The following is a 10540-nucleotide window of genomic DNA, read 5'->3' on the forward strand; positions in this document are numbered from 1 at the left end:
CACACTCATCATCAAACAGACAGGGCCCAGTTTAATTCCTCTTCCTCGTTCTTACTGTCTGCAGGAAAATAAAAAAACAAACATGAAATAAGAAACACGTGCATTTTGGCTGAAAACAATGAAAACAAAAGATAGCATTTATGAAACTACATCTTCCTCCATTGGTCGATGCAAAAGAAGAAGCAAAAAATGGAAGGGGTTATCATCAAGAAATGAAACAGAACAGAAAAAAGAAAAAAAAAATTATACCTCATTTTCAACTATGAAGTCATACTATCTCCATAAAATCAAAACTAAGATCTGCAAAAAGCAAAATCCATTAGAAAACAAAAAAAAAAACCAGAACCTAATTCGCTGAAAATGGTATGACGTGAACAGAACAATTTTCATGCTTACATACCAATTGATAGTGAACTCATCCAAAACATTGTAGAAATAAATTTTTAAACCATGCAACACCACAAAAAAAAGAATTACTATAGCTTAATTATAAATTGCCCAGTCAAAACAAAAACGAAGTTTATTTTTGAAAAAAACTGCTTAGAGTCTGAAGTGTCCGACATGGATGCTTCAGAAGAATTGAAGAGTTAGTGAAAAAATAACGGATCTAGCTTTGCAAAGATATAACATAAACCACTGAATCACAAACATCACAGTAAAAAATCTTCTGAAACTCTTTCAGTTCAGGTCTCCATAAATTTCAGCATATATTAGCTCAGGAGAACGAAAAACATCATCAGAGTGATAGAAGCCTTCAACTCCTAGTCCCAAAAATGTCACGGACATAACTAAATGTTGACACGCCACAGATACGTACGCACACACATATATGTACAAGCAATTTATACAATAACAGGAGAAAAATGAAGCCTCCTCAGTTCAGGTCTCCCAGCAATTTTCCGCATGGACTTTCTCGGAAGAACGAAAGTTTTATTTTCAATCATCCTCAGAGGCAAACATGAAAGAATCTATCGATGGAGCAAAGGGAAAATATAAGAATGGTATTTAAATAGCCGAAAAACAAAAATTCTCTTCAGTCAGGGACTCCATATAGGCTTCAACAAAAACTTAATTAATTAAAGATTTAAACCACCAACAGAGACAATTTTCGATGTCAATTGCAAACTGCAAACCCTAAAAAATTCCGACTGGAAGTAAAAAATGTCGAAGCCTAGCTCAGAACACTATGAAAATTAAGAGAAATGGCAGAAATAAAAAACAATAATAGGCTAAAGTAGATTTTACCTGATAGGCAATCCACCGATTAGATCTGATTTGAGGAGAATGAGGTAGAAGCCGTTTTATAGACTCCGACGACAAATAACAAAACCCTAATCCTTCAAATTAGGGTTTTATGTTATTGGGCTTGAGTGTCCGTCTATTAGCTCCATATTAGGGTTTGGGGCTTTTTGGGTTGATTAACATTCATTGGTTTTAAATATTGATCTTCTATTAGGCTTAATGCTCCTTTCGCCCTTCAACTTTATATGTTTTTTCATTTCGGTATTTATTTTTTTTTTCATCTCATCTTGATACTAATTTATTATTTTGATTTTCAATTCTGTTCCAATTTTATAAAAATGTTAAAAAATTGATTGACACATGATATCAATTAAAATGTCTCATGACATTCAATTTATTAAAATTAAAAAAAATAATATTTGATAAATCAGTGAGACAAGTAAATATCTAACTTCACCCTAGATATTGGCTCATGCTCAATTCTTGATGTGGAGTTATGGGGGGTGCATGAGGGATTACGACATGCTTGGGACCTTGGATAAGGAAAGTTATATTGGAACTGATAATACAATAGTCGTACGCTTACTTACAACAAAGAATAACCAAAAATCCCAATTTATGCAGGTTTGAGATCTATCTTTAACTTATAAACGAGCTTGGGAGTTAGGATTTACTGTTACAGAGAAAGCATTGATAGTGATAGGCGGTGATAGCTTCACGGCAATAGGGTGAGGTGTTCAGTGACACCTCTTTAAATGCTACAGTTATGCTAGAAGAAGAACAATGCTTTTTATTGTTCTAAGGGAACTCCGTACTTTGTTATTTACGAGACATCTATGTGTTCTAAAAATAATTTATTTATCTTATTATTATGAAGGATTTCAATGTAACTAGAACGACTCTCACAATTGTAACTATTAATTTGTTAAGAATTAATCGAATTGAAGCTATAACGTCATCATTTACTGAAATCGAATATCTACGAGATTAAGATCGTTATTGTATCGATTAAACAAATTGTTGGAATTCCCAAAGTGATACATTCTCGAAGAGTCGTATATTTTTCTTGTTGATCAACGATGATTACAATATCAGGTAATCTCGTCATATATTTAATCCCGCCTAGATATGTTTGCAAGCGAGATAATTGTCTCTTCAACATAGTTGCATCTCTTTTCGGAAGACGATTAAGTCCCCCCGTCTTTTGTTCTGTTCTCAAGTCCCTAAACTTGTGAAGCCTCATTTATGTAGTGGGCCAATTTGTTAACATACCACCGAGCCATTTTTTATTTACATAATGACACCGAGCCCTTATTGCAATCCGCACCACCGAATCAACGGCTTTATTTTGGTACCAACAATTAAGAATTGTTTTCCCTTACTTGCTGTATCAAAAACTAAATCACAAGCTTCTAATAAAAAAACGAGCAGTTTTAGTCAAATTTGTAATATGAATACCATTACGTTTTACAGAGATATATGGCGCCATTCTAGGATTCCATTTCCTAGTATCATGACCAAAATGAACTCCTTATCACTTTTTACCAAAAAATTAAATATATATATATTTAAATTTAGATTAAAAATAAAAATAGAAAAAGAATATTAAAAGTTCAATTTTTTTAAAAAAAACCTTTGACTTGACCGGTCGTTAATTGGTGTTGGCTGACTATTAATCGGTGTTGATCGGTATTTCTTTTGAATTTTAAATCTTTTAAAATTTCAAAAATTTTTAAATTATATTTTATTGTAATTTTTAAAAATTATTAAAAAATTCTAAAATGTATACATTTTGATTTTTTTTAATGTTTCAAGTTTTAAATTAACCCTTTTCAATTTATGGACTTTATATTTCTTTAGTTAAATTTTTTTTCTATTTTTTGAATTTTTGAATATTATTTTTAATTTTTAGATTTATATTTTTTAAAAAATTAAATTTTATTATGAAATTTCTAGAATATATATTTTTGAAAATTTAAAGTTTTTTTTTTGCAATGTTCTAAAATTTAAATATGTTTTCATTTTATAAATTTCCAATTTTTATATTTATTATTTTGAAATTTTAAAAATTATATTTATATATTAGAATTTTATAAAATTTTAAAATAATTATTTTGATTTATTAAAATTTTGAATTATTTATATATTGTATAATATTATTTTTACATTTTTAATCAATATAATCTATATAATATTTAGAAAAAATTGTTAAAGTGAAATTTGCGGCCATACTATTTTATTTTAATTGATTTTTGCTATTACATTTTGAGAGTTTAAGTAAATTTATCATTCAACTATTATGTGATTGAATTTTGTCGTTTTGTTAAAAAAATTGCCACTAAACTTTAAATTTATTGGATTTTTCCACTAAATGTTATTTGTTTATTAAATTTTACCATTCCTTGTTGATTTTGATGATAAAAAACAAAATTTATATAGAAAAATATTATTTAAAATGCTTTATTTGAATAACTAATTTATAAAATATTCATAAATTAATAAATTAACTTAGAAATATAATTTAGTGGAAGAAACACATGAAAATTTTAAAAAATAAAAATAATTTTATTTTTAATTTTTAAAAAATAATAATCGAAATAGCATAAAAAAACACAATTCTAATTATTTAGATAATTTAGTTAGAAGCCCTTAATTATTGGTATTTAATTAATTAAAAAATACAGTATTTATAGATATTAAATTGTGGAAAAGATTATGAAGGTGACAATAAGGTTTGACACAAATATTAAATGTAGAGATATTCAGATACTCTTAAGTTCTATTATTTCATATAGCTTTTTCGAGACAACATCTCCATATGTCTTATATATATTTTTCTTAAATCTCACATCTCATACATTCTTAAATAAGTTTTATCATCTCCTTCTTTGCTTGCATGGTCTAAAAATAACTCCCACTTTTTTTCTTCTTTCACAACAAATTGTCATATATATCTCTTAATCTGTATTACAATTCATTATCTTAATTTTTCCTCATTATTTTCAAAGCACCACCAACATTTTTTTCTAATGGTAGATATCAAGCTTTCTAGTATGTGCTCTCCATTGCAGTGGAAAGTGTTTTTCTACCACATTTGATTTTTAGAGTAAAAAATATGATAAAAAATGAATTTTCATCCAAACACAAATGTTGAAGTTTAAGTGCTTTTGGCTTTTAACTTTTGCGTTTGAAAGTAAAGTTATCAAAATACCCTTATTTATATTAATTATTTAAAAGATGTATAAAAATAGATTACTTTATATTTTACATATCATTATATTAAATTATTTAAATATTTAATTTATCATTATATTAAATTATTTAAATCTTATTTATTATATTTGATTTTTTAAAAAATATTTTATATGTTATTAATTTTCAAATAATTTATATTAATTACTTAAAAAAGCATTTAAAATTTATATTTCATGTTCATTGCATTGAATTATTGAAATATTATATTGCTGAAAAATTCCGGTTTGGAAATGATTTTCTGTTACAACAGAAAAATAAGAATTTGAAAACCAAGTTGGTTTGTGATATTTATGACAATAAACTTTTTTCAAAAAGTATATGTGCTTTGTGCGAGACAAATCTTTGACGCTCCCAGCTTTCAACCGAACCACCTTTTCTACTATTCTTATATTACAAATCACTTCGAGTATGGGCTCGAATAATCATGAGTCAAACACAAAATCATAAATAATTTTCCTACTTTCAGTAGAAAGTAAATCTCTCTCTCTATATATAGAAATGATAGAAATTTTATTCCTGGAAAATAAAATTTATACTTAGAAATAAATTCTAACTATTTCCAGGTACAATAACAAGTTCTCAAACGGTGTATTTTTAGCCTTACCAGTGTAATCTATTTATAAAGAGATATTAGAGAATCCTAATTGAATTATTAGAATACAAATAATACTTATATGATAGAAAAATGAGTCCCCTAGTTCAACTAGGAGAGATGGATAGCTAACCCTAGTTAATTATACTAGAGTTGTTGCCCCCCATATTTATTATGAGGAGTTTTAGGCCCTCCAATATTGAGTCTAATTATATGTGATTCGTGAATTTTAACCTAACATTTTATAATTTAATCCAACCTAATACATATTTTTTTAATTCCCAAAATAAATATTATTTATTAAATTAATTAATTTTCTAATTAAATAATCTTCTTAACCAAATTCTAATTCTATTAAAGTAATATCAACTTTAACGTAAAAGAATCTAAGAAATCTATTTAATTTCTATATTCAATTGATTCATAATCACCAATTAATTTAATTCCATTTTTGAACTTCAATTATTTGATTAAATAATAATTTGAAAAACTTAAATTAATTCTCAGGTCATTTCCATACTTAGTGAGAAATCACATTCATTTTCGAATGTAACCCATTTCTCTAACTTATAATTTCTATCTATTTATATTCATTTGATTCTAAATGCTATTCATTTCTAGTTTCAACGAGCTAGCGGAAGGATCAATTGGACATCTATAATTAGGACTCAAATGTTTTATAATTAAGTTCTATTTTTTCACCTATTAATTATAAACTTATTTAGTCACGAAGTTATTCCACTAAAGTATCGTGATTGAGCTCTCCACAATTACATACATTATTGTGACAGCCAAAATTGACCTAGTCGGGAAGTGGTTTCGGGACCGCTAAACCGAGTCATAAAATAATTAGCTGTCATATTTGATGCTTATTATATGTATATATGCATGTGTGAAAATTTCATATTTGAATTTTGTTTAATTGTAGGTGAATTTTAGTAATAGGACTTATGTGAGAAAATTTGAAATGTGATAGGTTAATTTATAAGGACCTATTAAAGCATGTAGTGAGAATAATGGCTTTGCATGTCAAATACTCCTTCTTTTATACATAGTGGCCGGCCATGATGGAGCATATATTAGAATATGTGGTAAATTTCCATGAAGTGGTCATTATTTTATGTAAAGGAAAGGAAATAATAAAAGAAATACTAAGGATAATAAAAGAAGTAAAAAAAAAAGGGGTTATTACCTTGTTCTTCTTAGCCGTACAAGAAGAAGAAAAAGAGGGGGGCAAAGGCATTCGGCCTTTTGAATGAAGAGGAGGTTAGTAAATTTTGTTAATCTTTCTTTGAAATCTTAGTTGTTCAGGTTAATCATCACGTTTTTCTTACCTAGCCATACTAAAATTTCGAATTTAGAGTGTTGGATGGAACTTTCGGTTATGGTATGTGTGAGAAGACCTTGATTTTTTTCTTACCTTTAAGTTTTGATGGATAAAGAAACAAAAGATTGTTGATGAAAGAAATTAATGTGTTAAGAGATTATATGAAACTTATTCATGTTTATATATGTTATATGCATTGAAAATGGTTGATGATTTTGGATGTGATTAGATTGAATCGGCCATGGTATATCCATAAGTATGATTTATGCTTGTTATGTTACTCATGGTTAAAACGATTCGGCTATGGTTCATGTAAAAATAAAATATACATGTGGATTTAAAAGATGGTATGAACAAATGTGGAGTTTTGCTAGTTTAGGATTATTCGGCCAAGTGTTTATGTGGTGGAAATTAAGTGTTAAATGGAATGAAAATGATATTATATGGGGGTATGTATATTCGGCCATATGAGTAAATATATAGATGATGTTAAATTTGATTATGTATAATGGGCCATATAGAGTACACATGGTGATATTAACTTTAATTCTCTATAATTGATCAAGTGGATGATATTGGTTTATATGGTCGAATTTGAATTATGAATATGTACCTTGAAATAAAATGTTGCCGTATGCTTCTTTTGATATGAAACTATTAATGTTACGGGATATAAATAACTAGCAAGGTAATTAAACTAGTTGATTTATTTATTTAAGCTCAAGAATCTAAAGGAGAGGCGTCCAACAAGGGGAAATCGAAGGTCATCGAGTAGCCGACTCGGAATTATTTTACCCAACATAAAGTAAGTCATTAAGCATATAGTTTGTATTAATTTAAATGGTCATAACGTCTATGTAATGATGCTAAATGGAATGATAAATATATATATACATGTATGTATGTGGTGATGAAAGTGTTGAATGAAAAGAAAAGAGGTGAGATGTATTGAGTTGTTGATCTCGGCACTAAGAGTGCGGGTATAAACATTTATGATCATGAGATTGGCGCTAAGTGTGCGGGTTTAAATTGTACAGCACTAAGTGTGCGAGTTTGATTATGTAGCACTAAGTGTGCGAGTTTGATTATGTAGCACTAAGTGTGCGAGTTTGATTATATAGCACTAAGTGTGCAAGTTGATTATATAGCACTGAGTGTGCGGACTTAATATATACTTTTGAATCACTATGGACACTAAGTGTGCGACATTATTGAGTTGATCACAGACAGCGGATCGGGTAAGTACCTCGAGTTCGTGACTAATAAGCGCTATGTTTATATTTGAAGTTGAGCTTGGTAAGTTTGAACCTATGTGACAATTATAATTGAAGTCATGTACATAAGATTTATCATGGAATAGGTGAAAGGTCGTTTAGTTGTATGATTGTAACGAAAATAAAATGATGTATGAAAATGCCTCAAATATCCTATTGATTAGTATATGGAATGTGAATGCATGACTTGGTATGAGCTTGAACCGATAGGTTTGAGGAACTATGGTATGGTTTGGTATGGTTCGGTATGGATGGAGTAACTAGCCTCGTTCCATTTTGCTTCCTCTTGTGATAATGTTATTAATGGATGGTAGTGCATTGCTTATGACTTACTGAGTTATATACTCACTCGGTGTTTCCTTGTCACCTATTTTAGGTTTCTTGGACTCGTCTCTTTTTGCGTGATCGGGCCGTCATCGGAGTCATCACACCGGCTAGCAACTTTTGGTATTTTCTTTTTAGTCTGTCTAGGAGAACATTTCGGCATGTATAGGCTAATATGTTTTGTTGAAATTTGGTATGTAAAATTTTAGCCATGCGAAAATGGCATAAATGTTCGGTTGGATTTGGTTTTATAACGTTAGGTCGTAAGTCTTGGTAATTCGATTTTCTTTTTATGCCATATGTTATGGCTGATTAATTTTGGTGTTAAGATTCATGATATGGCAATAGTGTAGTAGGGAGATGTTTGACAATGATTAGCCTTTGGTATGGCTAGTCATGATTATAATTTTGTGATATGTATGATGAATTACTAGATAGATCAATGAGAAATCACGAAATGGGCATAGTTGCTTCAGTAACAGATGCTGGCAGCAGCAGTGACGTGGGATTGAAAAATCACAAAAATTAGTAGGAATGGAATTAAATAGTGAATAAATTATGTAATTGAAGCTCGATGAGTCTATTTTCATATAGAAGTAACGAAACGATCATATGGACAGTATGTTAAGAGATATTCAGGTTCTCGTGAGACAGGGCCAGAACAGTTTCTGGGTTCCCTGTTCCAACTTTGGAAATTCATTATAAATTAACCAGAGATAATTAGGAGTCATGCCATATATTTATAGATTCCTCTATGAGTCTAGTTTCTATAGAAACAAACGGCATCAGTATTGAAGCTTTGTGCAGGGAGTTATCCAAATCGTAATGCATGAAGGTCAGTGCAGTCGCACCCTGTAATAGGGGAGAATTTAACTAATAAACTGTACTAATTGCCCGACAAAAATTCTACAAAAATTCTACCATATAGTATATGAGTCTAGTTCCAGGGAAAATTTACGGAACTGGATTTTGAGTTTCAGAACTCAAGATATGATTTTAAAGCGACTAGTACGCAGATTGGCAGCTTGTCTGGGAAATGTCAAATAAGTGGTTTGAAGTCTGTTAACACCTCGTGTTCGACTCCGGCGACGGTCTCGGGTTCGGGGTGTTATAATTTTATTGGTATCAGAGCTATGGTTTAGTCGGTTCTAGGACTACCATAGCACGTATGAGGCTAGCTATACATGCCTTAATGTTAATGTTTAAATGTGTGATGACTTCTGACGGTTAAAATTTTTGTTTTGATTAGTAAATGGATCCCGGTGTAGAGAGAACCTTGGCGGATGACGTTGAAAGTGTAGCGGCTGCTCCTGCACAAGGGACGCCGCCTGTTGAACCTCAGTCATCTGCGAATGATCAAGGTGAGGGGGCTAAACAAGCCTTCTTTACCATGATGAATGAGTGGGTCGCACAATATGCCCGAACCAATCCGGCTGTCCAACAATTCCCGAATTTGAATAATCCACCCCAAGAGCCCGTAATGCCATCAGTCACTGATCCTGTGAGGCTGAGTAAGCCACCTGTAGACTTGATTAGGAAGCGCGGGGCTGAGGAGTTCAGGGCCATAGTTACTGATGATGCTGAAAGGGCCGAGTTCTGGCTTGATAACACCATTCGGGTGTTTGATGAACTGTCATGCACACCCGATGAATGTCTAAAGTGTGCTATATCCTTGTTGCGGGACTCAGCCTACTATTGGTGGAGGACCTGATTTCCATAGTCCCAAACGAACGAGTTACTTGGGACTTCTTTCAAACGGAATTCCGAAAGAAATATATTAGCCAACGGTTCATTGATCAAAAGCGCAAGGAATTCTTGGAACTCAAGCAAGGCCGTATGACAGTATCTGAATACGAACATGAATTCGTAAGACTCAGTAGGTATGCCCGAGAGTGTGTAGCTGATGAGGTTGCTATGTGCAAAAGATTCGAAGAAGGATTGAATGAAGATTTAAAGCTACTAGTGGGTATTTTGGAGATAAAAGAATTCGTAACACTAGTCGAACGAGCCTGCAAGGCGGAAGAACTTGGAAAGGAGAAGAAGAAGGCTGAATTTGAAGCTAGAGACTATCGTAAAAGATCGACGGGTAAAGCTCCGTTCTCAGCTGTAAAGAAGTTCAGGGAGGACACTAATAAGTCGAGGACACTGCGGGAATTTCCATCAGGGCACGACCATCGATGGACTCCCGAGATACTTCGGTAGCTAGTGTGGGCAATAATCGTCAAGAGAAACCTGAATGTCCCCAATGCGGAAGACGACACCTAGGTGAATGTTGGGGTAAGTCTACTAACAGGGCCTGTTACGGATGCGGTTCGAAGGACCACTTCATTAGAGATTGCACGGAGCTTGATGAGAAGAATAAGATTCAAGGTGCAAGACTAGTGGAGTGACAACTAGAGGTAGACCACCGAGAATTTTAGGAGGTAGGGGTGGTAGTCAGAGAGGGGCCTCTGATACGGCTGTTCGAGCCGAGAACCGTACTCCTGCTAGAGCATATGCCATTCGCGCATGAGAGGAGGCATCCTC

The 10540-nt window shown here is 31.7% G+C and overlaps 2 pseudogenes; both read right to left on the reverse strand.

Annotated features, from left to right (window-relative positions):
- Positions 1 to 671: 671 nt before the first annotated feature.
- On the reverse strand, positions 672 to 744 carry LOC121207044 (uncharacterized; annotated as a pseudogene).
- Positions 745 to 868: 124 nt separating this feature from the next.
- Positions 869 to 954, reverse strand: LOC121207033 (uncharacterized; annotated as a pseudogene).
- Positions 955 to 10540: the final 9586 nt, after the last annotated feature.

The sequence above is a fragment of the Gossypium hirsutum genome, chromosome A01 (genome assembly GCF_007990345.1).
Source record: "Gossypium hirsutum isolate 1008001.06 chromosome A01, Gossypium_hirsutum_v2.1, whole genome shotgun sequence".
Classification (NCBI taxonomy): domain Eukaryota; kingdom Viridiplantae; phylum Streptophyta; class Magnoliopsida; order Malvales; family Malvaceae; genus Gossypium; species Gossypium hirsutum.